Source organism: Solanum tuberosum, unplaced genomic scaffold (genome assembly GCF_000226075.1).
Source record: "Solanum tuberosum cultivar DM 1-3 516 R44 unplaced genomic scaffold, SolTub_3.0 scf00122, whole genome shotgun sequence".
Lineage (NCBI taxonomy): Eukaryota > Viridiplantae > Streptophyta > Magnoliopsida > Solanales > Solanaceae > Solanum > Solanum tuberosum.
In genome coordinates, this window is record NW_006239050.1 from 367,620 (window position 1) to 384,091 (window position 16,472).

A 16,472-nucleotide genomic window follows, 5' to 3' on the forward strand; every position below is an offset into this window, starting at 1 on the left:
TTGTGGAAAGGTTAAAACCTACTTAAAGATGAACCCAAGTTATCTGGTGTGCAAGTCAGTGCTACAGAGAGAGAAATCGAGTGGTTCATTTTCTTGCAAAACTGGCTTTCACATCTTCACAGAATAGCATGTCCCTTAAGTTCAGTCTCCCTTTTGATGAATACAACACGATCCCGACTTAAATTTGTGTTGTTGAATTTTTTTTTAAAAAAAATTAACCAAGTTATACTATAGAGAAAATGGTCAAATCACCTCCCAACCTATTACCAGATTTCCAACTACACACTTATTCTTCGCAGGAGTCCTATTACCTCCCTGAACTACTTTAGAATGAAATAAATAATCCCTTAAGTGCTGAGTTGACATAGAGAATGTAGTGAGGTGCCTATTATTTATTACCAGGCATGTGTCTTGTGGTGAAATACACGTGTCAAGTGTGTGTATTTCACCACAAGACACATGCCTGGTAATGACATTTCAGGGAGGAAATAATTTTACTTTAAAATAGCTCAGGAGGGTAATAGGACCCCCCGTAAAGCATAAATGTGTAGTTGAAAATCCGGTAATAGATTGAGGGGTCATTTGGCCATTTTCTCTATACTATATATTGCTTCTAATGTCGTATTTCATGATAGAATGAATCACATTGAGATAGATCGTCACTTCATTTGAGAGAATATTGAGTCTAGACACATTGCCACGAGTTTTGTCAGCTCAAAATATTAGGCAAATATTTTCATAAAATCACTCCGAAAATCCAAAATTGACTATATTTATTGCAAACTAGAAGCATGACTTATACACTCCAACTTGAGAGAAAGAATTAAATATGATATAACTAAATAGTATAATAGATATAAAATATTTAGTAGTTTAAATATATAATATTTTCAAACATGGTATACTTACATAGTGTAGATATGAAAATGTCACTAATCCCTATAATTAGAGAGTTAGCAGAGTGTAATATTTAATTAATTGTTTACATTATTTGTAACAACTATTTACCTCCCATTATCTTGAGGATATAGTCAATGAATACAATTCTCAATATCTATTCTCTTCTTCAAATTTCTCAAACAAAAACAAACCTAAATTGAAACAGAACTCCGTCAATTCATGAATTACTTGCCAAATATAGAAGTGCAAAAGCAAGTTTTTAACACTTGCAAGATTCTTAGTTTAAATCCCACCTCAGCGAATTATACTAACTTGTACAACAGGATTACAATGAAAACTACACCATACAAATGGGAGATGCCTAAAGTCTTATTACAGCTAGATCCAAATGCAAAATACAACATAAAATTAGGAGATGGACCAATTTGACGAAAGCTAAAGAAGCCAGGCTACGAGGCATGAAATTTGAATTTCTGATCCTTGAGAAGATCGAGAATCAGAATTAGTCTTCTTCTTTTAAAGCATTACAACAATCAATACTCCAGAGATGGCATTCCAGAAATAAGATCTCGATCATCAGCACTAGTGCTGCTCATCCTTTCAACCACTCCACGGTTCAGGGATTCAGGCTCTTCCTTTCCCAGCTTTTGCACGTCTTCAGGTGAAAGGATTTTTATATTCCAGACGTTATTGACAAACGCCCTGAAAATACCATGTCAAGGAAATAAAGAGAAGATTATAATTTTATAATAGGACTAACGCCATAGGTTGAATAGACAAAAATCATGTGAAGGTAAGATAACAGACTTGTGCGTTAACTAAATAAGAAAAAGCAACCTTACAAATCAAAAGTTGAGACATAAGGAACAAGTTTTAAAAGCATATGTTCTTCCTTCAGCTGTAGTGGAAATTCAAGAAAAAGTTATATAATAAAGTCTTCCCATGATTGGACACTTACTCCCATGGGTCGTCTCCAAGGAGAAGGATATCATTCTCCCTGTCAACAAATACAAGCTGCCAGCCTGATCTTTGAGGGTCTTCAAGGAACCCCTCAATACCGAACATCTGCCCCAATTCCCGTCGCAGCTCATGATAGCTGTGGAACTGGGCGATATCCAGTGACCTCCCAACACACCCCGATTTGTAAACCTGCATAGACAAAAAACTATACTCACATAATTGTCGGATGCACTAAAGTCAATGAAAAATTTGACCTTAAACAGCAGAACTGGCACCTTGACAAATGTATGGGTTGCATTTGGTGGATCAATTTGTCCTACATTGTGCAACAACTCAGAAGAGTCTTGCACATAACCATATAAAGAATTCTGATATCCCGAAGCCCCAAGTGGCATTGTGGACATATCAGCACATGTAGTAGTAACATTAGACACTGTGGTCGGAAGGAGATGCCCTGAAGAATCAACATTAGCACCAAAAAGCACTTGATTCTGGGAATCCAAGTTACAATTTTCCCGAGAATTGGATCTATCTTTCCCATATGTTGGGAGTGGTGAAGAGTTGGAGCACGTATTTAGTTGTGACTGCGTAAATTTTGACATCCAGGACTGTTGGGGTGGCTGCTCAACGATTACAGACTGACCAGTTCTGTTGATATTCAATGAATTACCACTTCCTTCAGAACACAACGAACCTAGCATATTTTGCACGCCCAAAGGAGTAACAGATGCTGAAAACTTTGAGTTCAACTCTGTAAAATCTACTTTCAAAAATGGAGAGGAAACACTTGATGGTTGCCTCTGCTGGAGCTGATCGTGTGGGATTTGAAATGCTTCTTGGTAAACATGTTGATGAGCCTGTTCCTCCGACTGATTATTGGATTGCTGCTGTGATTGCCTTTGCAGGTTCTCTGACAGCATTTGGGTTTGAGCAGGCAGCATATGCTGATGAACTGCTTGCTGCATTGTTTCCTGCTGTTGCAGAATGGAATTATCAGTACTTGCATGTTGGAGATATTGGACAGGCTGCTGAAACTGCATTACTTGCTGTTTCAGCAAATCTCCACTCCCGAAACTTTGCAAACCAGTAGCCAGCATAGCTTGATATTGCTGATTTATATCATTTGGGAAAATTGTTGAATCAATTCTCTGTTGCATCCAAGGAAACATGCCAAAAGACTGAAGATTCATTGAATGAGGTCCTAGCTCACCAGTATTCCCTCTTAACCATGCCATTCGATTAATAGCTTCATTGTTACCATCTACAAAAGCAAAGGAGAAAAATTACTAGTATGACTTCTGGAATGAGAATTGGTGGCTATCTGAACAATGATACTGCTATAGACTTGTGTTTTTCCCATTATATCATGGCTATTTGGGTGAGGAAGAGAGGATGAAGAACTTTGGCGATTAGAAGAGACATTAAGGGGTAGTTTGGTTAAAAAGCAGGTTATCCTGGGATTATAAATCTTCCCACCTTCTATCTGGGAAAGATAATCCAATGATTGTGATATAAAGTTTATCCCGGATTTAGGCAATCTCCTCAACCAAACACAACCACAGGTTTAGTCCCAAATTCTTTCTTTCTTGATAAGTACACTGCAGACTTCACAATTTTCCCAAAATGAAGGAAAGATAGGATTTACAGCTTCAATTCTCTAACCACATGACCATTCAGTGTGCCATACCTTGATAAGATGAGGTTCCTGGATACAAAAGGCCGCTTTTAGTCTTAGAGGAAAAAGAGATGGATACATCGGAAAAGTAGTCAAAGGCTCAATCTCCCATAATGAGACCCTCGGTTGCCTCTCTCCTGCAGTTGACTCATCCCAACCAACCTATAATTTCAAGAAATTTGTTGTATAAATATGAGTGTTATCAACAAAAGTGAACGTTTTTCACCATACAAACAGTATATGATTATAGAGCTGTAATATCCTTGTTGTAGATAATTTTCATACAACTAGCTGTTAGACAAATTATAAGGATTAGAGCACTAATAAATCTGATTTCTGCAAAAGCTATGTGAAGTTATGTTGCTCAGATTCGGGTGCAAGTACCTCATACAGGGATACAGCCAATATGAGTAAATATTTGATTAAGTAAAGTAATTTAACTAAACTAGAAAAATTTATTTTTTATAAACACCTACTATTTTTTTTTTTTTTTTGAAACTTGGTAACTTAACACCTACTATTTTTTTCACAAGACATAAACCCAAAAATCAAGCCAAATACCCAATCAAGATTCAAGGCCAAACACATATACAGACCCTTAAACTTAACTCTAATTTTCATTTTGACACTTAAATATATGTGCAGTTCTCATGCTGGTGGCATGGCATTATAAGCCACTGAGAAAATGACACCTGGCTCTGGATTAAAAATAAGATTTTGAGCTTTAAAAGAAAAAAGAAAAACCTCAAAATTTTCAACTGCCCTCTACGATGACCTCCTTCCCCTTCTCCCTTTTTCAGATTTTCCTCCTCTTCTTCCTTCTCTATTCTCTTGTGGCTCTCTCCTCAGCCCTTGCTATCCACCATATTAAAACTTGATTGGATCCATTTTTGGATTTCAATTTCGAATTCTTACTTTTTTAAAATCAATTTTTAGGTGAATATTAAAATGATTTTTTTTATGAATTGTGTTTTCTTGGTGATATTATTAGAAAAGTTGAAATTTTGAAATTTTAGTACAATACTTGGTCTTTAGCTTCTTCCATATTGATAAAATAGAAAATTTTGACTATGATTATAGTACTATTTTTCAGGATTTTATATAGATCATTGTATTGAGATTTGTTGATTATGCCATTGAAGGTGGTAAATGAGGTAGGAAAAGCTATGAGATGGAACCCGATGATGGTGGAGACAATAAATATAGCGGTAGAGGTGTTGTAAATGGTAATGAAACGGAGAAAGTGATCACATAGATGATTGATGTCCCGGGGGTAGTGGTGTTGTGGTAGAGGTGGCAGTGCATATAAACAAGATGAAGAAGTCAAATAATTATAATTAAAAAGAATAAATATTTCCTTTTGTTTCTCTTTTTACACGCTCAAAAGATTGTGTGTTGCCCACATTATACCATGTCAGCATTTTGTGTTTGCACACATATTATGATGTTGGAGGGTCTGAATGGAACAAGCATGAGTTAAAGCGTCAAAATGAAAATTAGAGTCAAATTTAAGGGTTTATATGTGTTTGGCCCCCAATCAATCTATATTGGTCATACATCTAAATCCAGTGTGGATCCGAACCACACCCAAATTATGTGCGACCACCACAGGTGCATCAGGGATTTTGAAGGGTTGTGAGTCAAGTATATCAAATGCAGTAATGCACAAAACCTTCCAGTGCATCTTTACATTCATATATAAGCCATGCCAGATAGATGTGGGGGAAAAAAGAACTTGACACCATACAGAAAGTCAGACGTTGCAGCATGGAAGTTAAACATTAGATCAAATTTAGACATTAAACTATTTAACTTTCAAGTTAAATGAATTGCTGATAGATGACAAGCATTTGATCTCTTATAGTTAATAAGAGACGAGCTACAAGCAGCAGAAAAGTAGAGGCAAACCACAGATAACAATTGAAGAAATAATATTTTAAGGCAATAGTTTGATGTTGATTCAGAGGTGGTTTCTGGTTGAAAGCCAAACACATGAGAGAGAGAGAGAGAGATCATTGACACATGAGAAGGATCCAACCCACCCAATGTGTGAGGTTCGATTTGAACCGACCCACCCACCACCCGAACCTCAAACGAAGTAAAAGGAAAAAAGAGAAAAGCCTTCAAACATTGACACATGAATGGAAAAACCATGTTAACTAATGTAGTTACAAAAGAACAATAATAGAGAAATGCTTAAGGGAAAATAAAAATAATAGTCCATGTACCTTGACAGACCGCCAGTGAGAGTTTGCCCAGCGAACTGGATTGAAGTCACCAATCCCAGTAATTGTGCCCATGTATCTGAAAAATGACAGAACCACCGAAAAAGAGTTATCTATTGTAATGACAGGTCACTTACGTTAGCTGGTGTTTTATGTGTAAGGATCCAGGTGAAGATGTCGACCATCTTCTTTTTCATTGCCAATTTGTTTTGAGGTTATGGTGGGATATCCTTACTTGGTTTGGAGTGCAATGGGCGATGCCAAGTACTGTGAAAGAGATGATGTAGTTGGAATTGCGGCAGATGGAGAAGATGGCACAAGGCTTGGAATATTGCTCATTAGCACTTATGCGGGTACTATGGAGAGAGAAACATGCGATCTTTTGAAGGGGTGGAGATGAATTATGTACAGTTGAGAGTAGCCTCTTATCCCTTATTTTCCGTTTGGTGCACCCATGAGATCCCTGTAGCTAGAAGATTGAGGGACTATTCTAGAAAACCATTTCTTTTTGTAGGTTTTCTACTTTTTGTTATACCTCTTGTATACTGGCTTTTGTTTCTGCCCACACATCCATAAAATCTTATTGGTTTATCAAAAGAGAGAGAGAGAGAGAGTTATCTAACAAATATACAGGCCAAAGATTTCGATGATACACACAAAGGTATGGCACCAACTTACTAGCAATGAAATTTTAATTAAACTGGTTCAAAAATTGGTTTATTTACCAGAACTAACCACCAACTTCATTAATTGAAACCCTAATGCAAGAATGCAAATATATTTTCCCCAGTACTAGACAAGAATGATATGCACATCTATGGGCCATAGGGGTAACAATCCCGGAGCATCACCCCAATTCATCATTCTACATAAGTAGACTTAATTCTCCAACTATAATTCATGATGAAACAAAACATAGGCAAAGATACATATTCGAGAGCCTTTATCTGCAGTTAAGTTTAACATAGGTGACCAATACATCAATAAGAAACTACAAGCCTACTTAGATAGCACTTCAGACAGAATAGATGAGGAAATATGACATCAAGAAAATAAAAGGAAATCTTTCACTTAAGATAAAACAACTTCATTCCATACCTTCGAACACTTGATTCTTCAGTTTCAAATAGCATCCGAAAGCGCATTCCAACAGAAACGCATGTGTGATATACAGCTTTGATGTATTTTGAAAGTGGTATAACAAACTCGGATGGGCTAGCCCTAACGCAAGAAGCACGTGAGAAGAAAACAGCAAAAAAGGTAATAGCTATAAATGAAAACACAAGGGGGGAGTACTGTTCCGTACTACCTTGGGTTAAAAAAGACAGTGAAACAGCTATTAGTAGCAGCAGCATGAGCAGCAGCAGCAAGTAATCCGATGTGCATGCTATCACTAGATAGAACTGATGATGGCATCACAGTCTGGGGTCGAATTGCATGCCGAATTCCCAGAAGGAGCTGATTTTTCTCATTCCTGCACAGAACCGACTATCTCAGGAAAAACCTGGAGGAAACTGTCATGCAATAATATGTGACTGATGTACAGTAGTGTCAATAGAGCCTGGCTAAACAGTACCAAATGAAAAGAACAGAATCTCCAGCAACAAGCCTTTTGGCACTAATAAACACACTCCAGCCAGTAGTAAGAAGATGCCGCTTAGGCTGTCCTGCATGCAAAGTGAGAAAACATAAACAGATGATAGCATACCTGGTACACATTTATCAGTTACAACACAGCATTACACCTTCCTTCCACATGCAATCAGGAAGCATCCTTTTATCCAACAAGTTATTAAAACAAATTTTTGAAAGAATATAAGACTCCAATTTAAGTTAACAGGATTAGGATGACAAAACAATCAATGAAAGCAACAACAACAACATACCCAGTGAAATCCCACAAGTGAGGTCTAGGGAGGGTAGAATGTACGCAAAGTCGCAGACCTTACCAGTACCTCGTGGAGAAAGAGAGGTAGAATGAAAGCATTATATCAAATTGTGTGTGAAAGTCCATAAAGTTTGACATGTATCATTTACATGTACCAAGAGTTTAAATAATTAAATCTTGAGTAGAAATGAGCATAAACTTATATTTTTAACTGTAATTTTCTTTCTGGATAAAGTATATTCAGAACTGTAGTATTCTTTTGCCACCAACTGTCCAATATAACACGGGAGTTGAACTCCTTAACTTCTTTTTGCAACACTGAAATGTGTAACAAAAGACTAAACTAAAATACTTATCCTGCTTCCATACTCCATCCACCATCACCCTAGACCATCCATCAACCTTCTAATTTTTTTAGTGCAGTTTCATACTATTTTTAGTTTTTTCCACCTCCTTACAACACTGAAATGTGTAAAAAGGGATTTAGAGATAGAGGGAGTAACTAATATACTTATCCTGCTTCCATACTCCATCCACCACCACCGTAGGCTATCCATCCACCTTTTGTATTTTTTTAGTGCAATTTCATACTATTTTAGTTTTTGCCGCTTAATTTACTTTTTTAATAGGCAGTGTTGCTAAATTAAAATTAACATATACAAGTTCAGTGTCACTTTTAACCAAAAAATCAGACACAAGTTCCCCAATACCCTAGAAAAACTTCCTTCATCCCATTTTACACAAATGATGTTTCAAAGAAACTGAAATTTAAGATGTTAATATGACTCACGTATTTTGTGAGTAATAGTGGAAAAAACATATCTGATTGAAGAAACACCGTATCATAGTTTAAACTGTGAAGTCACATGAATTTAGAATTTTCAGGAGTTGTGAAAGTAACATAAAATAATGTCATCAACGAATGATGTTAAACCTTTTGGCACATCCTAAGTCATACAACATGATGGAGGAAGTGTTATCCTGTTCCTTATCCTCTTTCACATCACTAACAAAACAATTATAGTGTTGCATAATCCCACCCCTAAATGATCATCGAAAGTCTTGGTAACCCATACTTCAATTCTTAGGAATCTTGATGAAGAAAATTTGGCAAGTACTAACCGGATTATAGATAGACAATTAGACATACAATTTAGTGCCACAGGAGAACCTTGATAGGAGGATCAACTTATGCATGCATTAAATTAAAAAGAACGTTGGAGATTAAAGAGAACACAACAAATTTGATAATATGCGTGCAAGTTTATGTCAGGAGCAACTAAGCTAGGAAAAGGATGCATATTAGAGATCAATCCTTTGAGCTTGAGACTTGTGTTGCAGGGAATGAATAGACAAGCATATATGAGTATGAATGCACAAAGTCAACAGTAAATTTTTAGCACAACGACTCTGATCTGACTTGTGAGCTTGGATCACTTGCGGGTTATCTGTCCATTCTCTCCCATCTGTCAACCAACTGTGCACTCAATAACAATTAGTTGGCACTTGGGTTGAGTGTTGACAACATTAATTCTGTCCAACCCCTATACTCTTCTCAAGTTCATTTTACTCCACGATTAAGTAATTTGTTTTTCGTTCAAGTAAAAATAGGGTTTTCCAAATCTCATATTTATCCTTGTACGGTGTACCAATACATAAGCTTCTAATACGAATACAAAGAGTCCTCAAAAATTGCACCTAATGTAAGTACAACAACAACTCAGTGTTATCAAAGGCGCGCTTTAAGCGCGCTTAAGCCCTAAAGCAAGGCTCAAAACGTGTTGAGCGCTTCGCCTCGCTTTATGTGCGCTTCAGTGTCGTCATCAAAGTTCTAAGAAAAACTTTTCCTTTTCAATGAGCCTCTTATGAAGAAGTGACACTAAACAATTGATATTTCACTTTATCATAAAAAAATTCAATTTCTTTGGTCATATATTTGTCATTCATGTTTATAATTATTAGTTTTGGACTAAACATACATATTTTATTTTTTCACCCTTTGCGCCTTTTTTCATTAAAGCCCACGCTTTATTTGCGCTTTGCGCTTAAAGCCCCCACGGACCTTAGAGCTTTTTTACGCTTTTCGCTTTTAATAACACTGGTCTCAACTTCCAAAATAGCCCTAGAGAGCTTAGAATCTTGGAAGGTCGATTGTTGGGTGTTGGAGGCGAGTTGGGGTTTTTGTAGTGGTCTATTCCTAGTCGTTATTCTGTAAGTTCCCACGTAATTTGTAGTTAAATTCCCTTATTTAGTTTAAATCCCTAGATTATTGTTGGGTTGATTTGAGAGCGAATTGTGCTTGGATTTCACCCACATTTTAGGGTAAATGATTCTTTTGCAACAACTTAGCCTAAATTTCAACTAGTTAGTATCATCTCCCTTACTTTTACTGTATTATATAATTGGATAACTCCGTATTGATTCAGATATTGTAAGCTTTTTGAGACAACTTACTTTCATGTGATTAGATCTCCTTGTCCCTTAAATCACTTTTTATCATCATACTGTTACACATACAAACCAATGCATATGTAGGTATGTATACATAGGATATGGTCAAACCATCTCATATGACCTTCTCGGATTACCTCTACACGTGCTACTTGCAACTTTTGCTGAATGTGATCATATTCTTGTCCAATCTTGTATGATTACAATTTACACATCCACATGACAGTCAAATTTCAAGTTTGAACTCTATAATTCTTTCTCAAATGATCATCATATAAGTCATAAACTTTAATTCCATGATAGTTTGCACAATTTCCAATATCTTTTGATAAGAATAGTTTTCACAACTTTTAATCATCCATCGTTCTTACCTATCGAAACCTATACTCTCTCACAATCCACTTGCCATCTTTCCACTCTTTAATATGACATTGAATACCTTGATCCACCATGCTACACCAACCACTTCAAGATATATCCAAACCTCTCTAGGATACCTATTGGGACCATAGGTATTTTTAACATCAGATTTTTATGGCCCCCTTTGCATAAGTGGATAAAATTGAAGGTTGCTCGGTTTTCATTTTACAGAGGAATGAAAAAACTTTTCCCCCAAAGTAGAAGAAAAAAGAAAGTATGTCCACTCAAAGGGGGCGTTTGGTAGAGTGTATTAGCAAAAATAATGCATGCATTAACTCATTGTATTAATAGTACCTTGTTTGGTACACTTTTTTTTTTGAAATCAGTAACTTTGTATCATTTCAAGGATCAAAACAGTACTTGGGTAGTACTGAAACCATATTTACAATAGAGCTCTAGTGTCTTTCCTTTCTAGCTATAAAGAATCTAGAACATCTATGATAGACACAGTATCATTAGAATAAATTTGATTACACTTTTTTATGCTATGTTTTTTTTTATGACGAGGGAAACCCGCAGTCGCTACCCTTTTGGTGCGCGCACAAGGTAAAACCCCCGCTCCTATGCAATAGCTCGCAAACCACATAGGAGAGGTAACCCGCACTAGGCAAGCTCGGTGCGACGAAAAACCAATCAGAATGAATCTTTGGAAAGGGATGTGGTGGATACTCAGTAAGCTTGCCATGAGGTAGTGATGCCAAAAGTTCCTCTTTTTAAAGAGGGCCACGATGCAGTTATTAAACATAAGGGGGTGGCTAAATCTTCGCTCGATGATTATTTAGTTTCTCCTGTTACCTTGTTTCAAAGCTAGCTCCCCGGGAAGAAAAAGGGGGAAAAAGTAAAGTCAAAGCGCATATGGCACGAAAAGGAAATCCTATTTCGGTAAGACTTGAGGCAAACCCCTTGCTTTCACTGGCAAGGGGTTTCGAACCTGAGACCTCCAACATGGAAGTCCTAAGCCCTAACCACTGGGCCACCCCGAAGAGTCACTTTTTTATGCTATGTATAACTAATGCTTGACTCTATTGTTTATTGATGTATTACTAATACCAAGAATTTCTAGGAATTAGTAATGCAAAGGGATTTAATGCATGCATTAGCATGGCTAAAGACTCAATTACCCCTCAAAACCCCTTTTACATCTTTTCTACCATAATTGTGGAGGATATTTTTGTAAATAAGTATTTTTATAGAATGCATGTTATTTTTAATACACCAAACCAAACAATGCATAAGAATTAATCTATGCATAACTAATACAAGCATTACTAATACACTCTATTTAGCATTATTTTTATGCACTCTACCAAATGACCCCAAAGAGTCTTAAATAACACAAGACGAAGAGTTGCAAATAAGAATGTCGATCCATTCTATTGCGATACATGCATAGCAGAGTTCTCTCATTGTCCATAGGTTTCTTCATCAGAAAAGCAGTGCATCGCAGCCATGGAGATAATCTTAAGGTACTCCATTTATGTTTCTTGCATCTCCATTAAACTATAGAATTCCTAAGTTTTTGATAAGCCAAAGCTTCTTCTTTTTTTGACAAGGAAGCCAAAGCTTATTTATGTTTCAAACATTATCCAATTTCTCCTCTTTATTCTCGAGAAAGTCTATAATCTCGTTCATCCTTCAAAAGGTTTGTCATCTTCAACTTCAAATAAAAAAATAGTATTTTATGTGCACTATGTTTGAAGATCTCATGATTTACTATGTCTTCTGCGCAGCACCACATCTAGCGCAGTTACATTTCAGATCTGAGGGTGAGCTACTTCCATATCAGGCTACCACAGATCTTTTGATAATAAATGTCATTTCTTTCCAGACATTGGACTATTTTATTTGTTTTGCTAGTCTTAGACGTTTGATAGGTATAGCCCTAGTATGATGACTTTCAAATTATGGGAATGTAACCGTTAGAATTCCAATCTTTTTATTTATTATGGTTGAGACTCTTATTTCTTGTCTTAATGCTTTGCTTGATGCTGTGAATCTTAATATTAACTTGCTTTAGTTGCTCAGATTTGGTCCGCCCACCGAGGGGTTAGTGTGGGTGTCAATCAGTGTCAATCAGTGTTATCAAAAGCAAAAAGCACAAAAAAGCTCTAAGGTCCGTTGGGGCTTTAAACGCAAATCGCAAATAAAATGTGGGTTTAATGAAAAAAGGCACAAAGGGAGAAAAAATACCAATATATATGTTTAGTCTAAGACTAATAGTTTATAAGCATGAATGACAAATATAAGAACAAAGAAATTGAAAAGTACTTACTATAAAGTGAAAAATCAATTGTTTAGTGTCGCTTCTTCAGAAGAGGTTCAATGGCAAGGAAAAGTATGTCTTAGAACCTAGATGAAGACACTGAAGCACACATTGAGCGAAGCGAAGAGCTCAACACATTTTGAGCCTCGTTTCAGGGATTAAGTGCACCTTTGACAAGAGTGGTGTCAATCACGGTGGTTTGGATAATGACAAATTAATGGTTAAAAATAACCGTAGCTACATTACTTTTCTGCTAGTCCTTTTTCTTGGCAGTTTTGCCACTCAAATGTAATTAGATGCACACACGTGGACATATGACACTGACACAATACATTTTTTAATAATATAGTAACAGGATAGGAATGTATGAACTGGGAAACAACAGTACAACCCTACACAAGTGCACAAATCGGATGATTTAATTGGAAATTGCAACAGGAACAGAGATGAAGCACTCCAATTCATGATGGTGTCTAGTTTTTGCTCCAAGAGTTAAAACACCCACCAGCTTTTAGATAAAAGCTGACGATACTCTAAACAATGTAAAGCTACAGAGAGCAATAAGGAAAGGAACATCTAGAGCTTGCCTCGGAAAATATGCTTGAACTTCCATTCAACATCATGCAGATCCCTCGCAATTAGTTCTTGGGTAGGTGGTGTCTGCGAGAAATCCTGAGTGCCAGTAAAAAAGACAACAATGTCAGGCTTAGCTCCAGAGCCAAGTCAAAATGGCGAGACAATGGGACCAGTAATCACCAGAGGAGGAAAAACTTTCTCTGCGGCACGACGAGGGACAGAAAAGCCACCGTGCGTGCTAGTATCACTTGCAGTCAGCGTCTTACAAAAATAGTTAGTAGGCTGCTTGTTAGGGATTCCAAACTCAACAGGAAGATAAGTATCTTTTTGTTCTTCCTGAAATCCAACATAGAGTATTTTTGTGACCCCATTCACAAGCAGTTGATGCAAAAAGGCATTATTATTAAGAATCATTTATAGCAACACTGGGGAGTACCGGTGTCAAGGGCTGCAAAGTCATTTGTGCATATACTTCGTCTGTTTCAACATCTGCCTGAAATTCGACAAATTATCAATTATCTATGCGCCTAATACAACTTGTATAGCAAGTAGTAATTCATTAGAGAATTAAGAAAACATAGATTGTAATTGATGAAACCCACATGCATTGTGACATTGTGGAGTTGACAGATCAACTGTGGTGGCAAATTTGGGTAATTAGGTATATGTACATCAACTTCTTTATTAGTTGTTGCAGCTACCTGGCACTCCATTCCAGTAAGGGACCATCAGTTATTTGACTAATAATGGATTAAATCACTTTGTGTGATAAGGAAGAAATGTGGTTAAAGGAGAAAGACCTGTTCACTATGGCCTTGAGGAAAGTAAACAACACGACTCCCAACCTTTGGTAGGCACACCAGAGGACCAGCACACGCATGCCATAGCTCTGAGTTCAAACACTTTTTCTCTACTTTCAGAATTAAAAATCCATCAGCAATAATTTAATTGGACTTAATTACAGATACTTAAGATGATCTCATTCACATATGGAAATCAACATATATTCCTTTTATCTTATTAGAACAAAAACAAAGTGTAACATAAACATACCGACAGTGATATACAAAAAGCTAAAACCCCAAAGAGAAGAAAAAGTATAAAGAAGTAGAAGATACCTCCTTCATGAGTCTGCTGACCCATTCCTGATGTTGAAAGCTTCATATATATATATATATATTTTATAAAGCCACTTCCCTTAAAAAATCTAAGAAAATTGTAGTAGTACTACAGCAACATCCTTTCCTGTAATTATCCACTCAATTACACAAAACCCTCAATTCCAACTCTCAAAACCAACTGAAACGCTAAACACTCCCACCAATTCATCACCCTTATTCTCAAGATACCCCACCTTTTCCCCATTATGATCCCACACTTTCCCCAACAATCTCCACATGCATTAACCAAAAAGCCTATCAAAAACTTTCAGCTACTCTTCACCCCTTTTCTTCAATAAGTTGATAGAATCACAGTTTAGCTCAACTTCAGCTTACCCCACCCGACCAAGGTCGACCTGATAACAGTAGAGAGAAAGAGAGAACAGAGAGGTAATACTAATGTCTCATTTCTCTCTTTCTTGCTGTTATCAGAGGAAGGTTTGGGAGAAAGGAGATCGCAGCCGTTGAGAGAACCGTATGGGTGATCATGGCCGTCAATGGAGTTGTGAGCTGACAGGAGGCATGTGCTACCCATCCTTCAGTGGTGGGGGCGCGTTCGGTCGGCTAGATTTGTGAAATTGGTTCCATTTTTTTATTTTTTATTTGGTAAAAATGTTAATCGAAATTGATTTAAAATAAATTTGATTCAATTTATTTTGGTATGATTTTACAATGAAACTAACACACACATTACGAGTCATTGGTATAAATAAAAATGAAGAATTTCGACTCATTTAATGTTTACCACTTTAATATATCAAAATTATTTTTCTCTAGCTCAATATCTTCCGGCGAGATATTTATCCAACTATGATTTACTACCTAAATTTTCGCTAACTTCTTTATGCTTCATAAATTATTATATCGTTTTCATTATTTTTTTATAAAAAAAATTGTCATAATCACTTGTAGAGTTGTCAAAAGGGACCGGTCCAATCCCACCCGCCTCAAGTCTCATGGGTCAATGAATTTGAAGGGTTAGGGCGGGGCTGCCCTTTATTTGGAAGGGCCTGAAAATGCTCAGCTCAGCCCAACCCTAGAAGGGTCGAGGGCTGGAGTGGGCTAGCCCTTCTTTCTTTTTTTTTCAAACTTAAAATTCTATAACACCAAGAAAATGAGAATATTTGTAAATCAATTATGGCAAACAATTGTGTTGTTTCAATAACATTCATAAAATCTAGTGTAATTAGCATGTATCTAGGATACTAGATATGCGAGATACATGTATCTGGTGTGATGCATCACAGATATGCGAGAGAGATAAGAGAGTGGCAAGCGAGATGAGAGGGAGACGAGGGCGTGGGATTTTATCTATGTATCCTAGATACATGCGAATCCACTTGGGTAGAGTATATCTAGAACAAATTAACCTAATTTTGAGTCCATGTATTCTGAGATACATGTATCTAAACGTACTAAAATTTGGTAAGATTCATAATATTACAACATAACGTGCATTTAAGTAATTAGTTCATATACTAATGAGATTGTTGTAAGTTACACTGAAATAAATAGTGTTGGCCCATGGGCCGACCCCGGCCCGGCCTCGATTAAGCCTCGAGGGTCAAGGGCTTATATGGGTTGGGCTTATAAGTCCTAGTTTTAAATGAGGTAAATCACATAAGTATGTTATATTAAAAAAATATTTACCATCTATGACAATATAACTTTTTCAACTTAATATAACAATTTTTTGGAATTGAAAATATTATACGGTTTATCTTCGCTTCGCTTCCTCCTCTTCTTTTTTTATTCTTCTTCTTTGTCTCTTTCTCCATCATTTTTTTTCTTCTTTCTCTTCTTCTTCTTTTTATTCTTTTTCTTCTTCTTTAAAATTTTCATTTAATTAACTCTCCTCAAATTAATATTTGCTCATGTTTCACTATCTTTACTCAAGAACATGACGAGAAGAGGAACAGAAAGACTAAAAATTTGTATAGAAATATGTTCTCAA

The 16,472-nt window shown here is 36.5% G+C and overlaps 1 pseudogene across 1 annotated transcript; it reads right to left on the reverse strand.

Annotated features, from left to right (window-relative positions):
- Positions 1-1,092: 1,092 nt before the first annotated feature.
- On the reverse strand, positions 1,093-15,094 carry LOC102597643 (auxin response factor 8-like; annotated as a pseudogene). Its single transcript, XR_367529.2, has 14 exons — positions 14,477-15,094; positions 14,159-14,268; positions 13,961-14,059; positions 13,795-13,851; positions 13,539-13,694; positions 13,370-13,454; positions 7,337-7,427; positions 7,070-7,234; positions 6,859-6,981; positions 5,764-5,839; positions 3,548-3,697; positions 2,136-3,121; positions 1,859-2,049; positions 1,093-1,602 (listed from the first exon to the last, which is right to left on the reverse strand). The product of XR_367529.2 is annotated as an auxin response factor 8-like (transcript).
- Between the last annotated feature and the right edge of the window lie 1,378 nt (positions 15,095-16,472).